The sequence below is a fragment of the Lytechinus variegatus genome, chromosome 3 (assembly GCF_018143015.1).
Source record: "Lytechinus variegatus isolate NC3 chromosome 3, Lvar_3.0, whole genome shotgun sequence".
Lineage (NCBI taxonomy): Eukaryota > Metazoa > Echinodermata > Echinoidea > Temnopleuroida > Toxopneustidae > Lytechinus > Lytechinus variegatus.
Genome location: NC_054742.1, coordinates 6,547,244 through 6,553,268, shown reverse-complemented (window position 1 = coordinate 6,553,268; position 6,025 = coordinate 6,547,244).

The window sequence follows — 6,025 nt, the reverse complement described above, 5'->3', positions numbered from 1 at the left end:
GGTAATTGTTGTTTTACATAGAAGTTTTGATGTAACTTTAACATTCTTCATATCTTGTACATGAAGCCTAGATCCCAAGTCATATTCACGTAGAAAGCCAAATTATTATGTGAATTATAGCATAATTTCAGTTGTGTCAGGTACAACACAACAGCTTTGATCTTTCCCTCCTGATATACATGTATAATGTACTTAGAATATTAATGCATCCCTTGAAAAATCACACTTGAATCACAGCTTATTTACATTGCATGGTTGAAGAGTTTGCAGCTGTATTATTGTGACACATTAGTTCTCAAGTTAGATTGAGAGGTGATGATATCCGGATGAAATACTAGAGGGATATATGAATGATTACCCATGCATGCATTCCTAAATAATAAGCAGCAGTGGCAGTACATCTTAGCAGGGTCTTAATTGTTGTACCCCCTCATGTGGAGAATATATTGGTTCACTTAGTGTGTAAAGGAGTTGGAATACATGGGTATACTGCATCATGGCGTGCCACAATGTATGTAAATACTGAATTTACATTCATCATTTTGAATGAGCGATATACATGTAATAAGAGTGGATGAGACATGGAGATCCTACATGTATGTTGACAATGTTATATTACTTGATGTACCGTTCACTATTAAGTTGATAGACATTTCTGTCAGCTCTCTATTTTCACTGTATGATTTGTTTGATGCATTCTATTATCGTTCTTATGTAGATATAAGCCAGCTCACATCCTCAATCCTATTAGGAAATCTTTTTGGGCTTCAAATTTATCTTGTTATCTTTTTTTATCTTGTTATCTGCGTTTGTCATATTTACATGACATTTTTCTTGCCATCCAAGTTGAATTGTTCACTGAAATAAAATGTTGCCTTGTATTTGAATTTCAATATAACAGTGTATGTGTGCAGGTTGAATGAAAATGTACTTTTTGTTTAAATGGTTATAAATTTCACAAATAATGATTACTTCTTATTTATCCCCACCTTCTTTCTTTCTTTCTTCTTTTCTTTTCTTTCTTCCTCCCTTCCTTTCCTTCCTTGAAAAAAAAATGAAATGATAATAAGAATAATGACGATAATGAATAATGATTTACCCATTCAACCCTAAGATATGCTGCTACTTAAAGGACAAGTCCACCCCAACAAAAACTTGATTTGAATAAACAGAGAAAAATCAAACAAGCATAACACTGAAAATTTCATCAAAATCGGATGTAAAATAAGAAAGTTATGGCATTTTAAAGTTTCGCTTATTTTCAACAAAATAGTTGTATGAACGAGCCAGTTACATCAAAATGAGAGAGTTGATGACATCACTCGCTCACTATTTCTTTGTATTTTATTATATGAAATATGAAACATTTTTATTTTCTCATCATTGTCATGTGAAATGAAGTTTCATTCCTCCCTGAACACGTGGAATTCCATTATTTTAACATTTTGTGCTTCAGGCAATGAGGTCCTAATAATCAAATTCGTAAAAATTGAAATATTGTATAATTCAAACAATAAAAAACAAAAGACATAGTGAGTGGGTGACATCATCGACTCTCATTTGGATGTAACTGGCTCGTTCATATAACTATTTTGTTGAAAATAAGCGAAACTTCGAAATGTCATAACTTTCTTATTTTACATCCGATTTTGTTGAAATTTTCAGCATTGTGCTTGACTGATTTTCCTCTATTGATTTAAATCAACATTTTTCTGAGGTGGACTTGACCTTTAAATACGCATTGTATCTACTAGCTTTGAACGCGTTAAAGAAAAGCCCTTTTTGAGGATAAAAACGGTAGACGATAGAATGTATGATTGGGTCATAAAAGAGCATTTAAAGGGGAGAAATGGTCAGAAAATGTGTCGGAAGGGATAAAAATAAAACAGAATGGTGAACGTTTAAAATAAATCGGACAAGCAATAAGAAAGTTAATGTGGTGTCACATCTTGGCGTTTTAGACAGCGTATGCCCGATGTATCAAAATTTCTCTAAAACGTCGGCATACGCTGAACTTTGATTTTTTTTTTCAACTCTGGGCGTATACTTAGCGTATTCATAACGAGTGGGACGTATACATAACGTCTTAGTAACTTATATCGAACGCTGCGTTAACTTATAAGTAACGTATTCCAACGAATGCTTAGCGTATTGCTGGCGTACACAACTTATGCCCTACGATAGCCTAACTTACGCATAGCGCGCGGCAGCGTATCGCTGACGAACACGTGTCGTAGCCTATAAAAAGGCTGCCGCTCGACTATTCAAATCATAACCGCACGATACATCACCGTATAGTCAGGCAGCATGTCATCTACTTCGACAAATTGGCTAAGTCTGATTTTCACTTTCATATGATTGGTGACATCACAAGGAACAACTTTCAACTTGGTGACAAATTTCTAATGGTCATCTTGACCATGTTAGGGGTCAAAATGTGGTCAATAGGGGTCAATTTTTGAAATTGCCCCGATCGTGTCGAGTCATACATCAAATTGTTTGTTTTGTTATACTGAACAAAAAAGTGTACATAGATATATACTCTTGACCTCTCGTTAAAAAGTTATGACCGGAAAGGTCGAAAGGTCAACGAACTTTCGGTAAATGGCAAATTACACTGACAGTAATAAGAAAGCTCCTTTTCCGTGTTTTTATGCATGTGTGTACTTTTTTTATTTTCGATTTGATAAGTCCATCGTCAGAGGTCCTTATCCAGAAGATATGAATGGTCAAGACAAGGTCAGGGAAAGGTCAAAAGGTCAACAAACTTTCATTGGTAGCCAAAATACACTAAAAGCGGTTAGAATCTAAGAAGTAATTGGTTCTTTATTTTGAAAAGACTCTCTATCTAAGAAGACATCCATTAGATAAAAAAGGGGTCAAATGTGCTCACTTGAGAACAAAATAGAGATAGACGTTGCATACATTCAGTAGTATTGCAGGAATACTTTGAAACGACTTGACAAACCCTAATGCCCTTAAAATCGTATCATCTTCATGATGTTATAAGTGCAACCAGCTCTTTCAGAGTTTCTTGATTTAGGAATTCAATTCAAGTTAAATTCATTTTCCATTTACTAGTCTTTGATATGGATAGAAACATTTCATCCATTTGCTTTGTACACAATATTTTAATCAATATAGTATTGTAATGTATTGGGGTATAAATATGTAATACTATGTTAAAAGAATAAACTAATCAGTGCTTCCAGCTCCTAAAAAAGATGCCTAATATCTTATTTGGATTAACTTGCGAATAAGATAATGAGGTTAGGATTGAGGATGATGAAAGGTAGGGCTCCAATTGCTCCTTATATATCTGACAATTAAGAGGCAACTTCGTACAGGCATGCACATTGTAATCAGTCATGTTTGTCTATCATGCAAATGTGATATATTCTGACCAGTACTCGATCTCTGGAGCCAAGAAGGACTACACATTTCTGATTATGTGCTGCCATTATTACGGCTTGTTCTATTTTTCCCCCGGATTTTATCAAGTGTGTTTTTTCCCAGAGCATACAACATGAGACTAAACTTAATACCAGTTCTCACAGCTGCCCCAGAAATTGTGAAGACTTTAATTTTTACTGTAAAATAAATATAATTGACCAAAAGTATGCACGAAATCCTTAAATTTTACGTTGCAAAATGCAAAAGGGCCCCCAATGATAAGCTCAGAACAGCACATGCACCAGAAATGTGTAGCCCTTCTTGGCTTCAGAGATCGAGTAATGGTCAGGATATCACATCTGCATAATGGTCACCCATGACTACAATGAGCATGCCTGCACGATCGATGTTACCTCTTTGCCAGAAATAATATAACCGTCACACATTAGAACTAATTGAGGAGCAATTGGAGCCCAACTTATCATCCTCAATCCTAACCTCATTATCTTATTCGCAAGTTAATGAAAATGAAATGTTAGGCATCTTTCTTAGGAGCTGGGAGCACTGATCAATCGATTTGGGTTTTTTTTTGTGTGTTCACATAGCATTTATACCCCAATACATTACAATAATTTAAGTAAATTGAAATATTCTGTACAAAGCAAATGAAGAAAATACTTCTTTACATATAAGACTAGTAAATTGAAAATGAATTGAACTTGAATTAAATTCCTAAATAAATACATTTTTAAAAAATCGGAAAGAGCTGGTTGCACTTATCACACCATGATGATGATAAAATTTTAAGGGCATAATGGTGTCAAGTCGTTTCAAAGTATTAATGCAATACCATGATACCACACTGAATGTATTCAACGTCTATCTCTGGTTATCTGTTTTTTTCCTAAACAAGCACATTTGACCCCTTTATATATAATGTCTTCTTAGATAGAGACTTCAAAACAAAGGCACCCACGACCACTTTTAGTGTATTTTGGCTTGTAATGAAAGTTTGTTGACCTTTTGACTTTTCCCTGACCTTGTCTTGACCCTTTCTATCTTCTGGATAAGAACCTCTGACGATGGACTTATCAAACTCGAAAATAAAAAAAGTACACACATGCATAAGAACATGGAAAGGAGCTTTCTTAACAATTTCAGTGTAATTTGCCATTGCCGAAAGTTCGTTCACCTTTTGACCTTTCAGGTCATAACTTTTTAACGGAAGGTCAAGAGTATATGCTTGTGTACACTTTATTGTTTAGTATAACAAGGCAAACAATTTGATGTATGACTCGACACAATAGGGGCAATTTCAAAAATTGACCCCTATTGACCACATTTTGACCCCCACATGGTCAAGATGACCAGTAGAAATTTGTCACCAAGTTGAAAGTTGTTCCTTGTGATGTCACCAATCACATAAAAGTGAAAAATCAGACTTAGCCAAATTTTCGAAGTAGCCGGTAAATCATGACATATGCTGCCTGACTAGTATCAACACCACCGCCATGCCGGAGAAAACTCCTGTGAACCCCACCTTTATATACCAATTCCTATAAACATGATAAACGTTGTCAATACGCCATTATACGGTAGCAGTAAGTTATAACCACGTTCAGTAAGTTTTGTGGTCGACCGGAGCACGTCTTCATACGTCAATATACGTTGGAGTTAAGTTACACATACGTTCAAAGCACGTTACTCATAGGTTAAAAGTAAGTTTTACGGTACGCTGGACATTATCTCGACGTACATCGACTTATGAGTAACGTGTGTCAACGTTTATCAACGATCGCGTAACTTGCCTACAACTTATGGCCCGCGTATGCGGGACGTATGAGCCATATACGCTGGCATACGTCGAAAAATGTTGTGCTTGCACAAAATTTTCGACGACCTCGCCGTATGACGACGTATACCAGCGTGTTTTAGCGTACTCTTAACGTATGCAAAACTTACCCGTAACGTATTCGACGTACTCCAGCGTATTCGCCAAATTCCTCATACGTCGGGCATACGCTGTCTAAAACGCCAAGGTGTGACAGCGCCTTTATGGCTGCTTTAAAATTGAGATCCCAAGACTATGTAGATTTTAAAATGGCAACTGGGAGTAAATCATGAAAAGGGGCAAGGACAACTTTTCCATAGGCCATGTTCTTAATTATCAGTGATTTGTGGTTTTCTCACAAGTACCCATTCCTCCTGGGGCGGTAATCATAATAAATCCCAGGTAGTATATTGTTTTATGTTCCCATTAACTATAAATATGATTTGAAGGAAAACTTTTGAAAAAAATGATATTTTAGCCATTTTATGTATTGGAGTATACACGGAAGAGTAGTCCTTGCCTTCCATCATAACATCACATATGCGGCCATTTTGAAGTCTCCATGGGCGAAGTGATTACCAATATTTGCAACTTAAAGATTATCAACTTACTGTTCGTCCAATATTGTTCAAACTTTCACCTGTCAACTTGTCTGAGTTTTCTTTTTCCTCTAAAAAAAAAGGTTTTTACTTTGTTTGGATTTCTCTTTAATTTCAAACCCTTTTCCCATTATTTTTATACCTATTCTTTGGAAGATACAAGTGACACCACTTACAAGTATAAGAGCTGATATTCTGAACC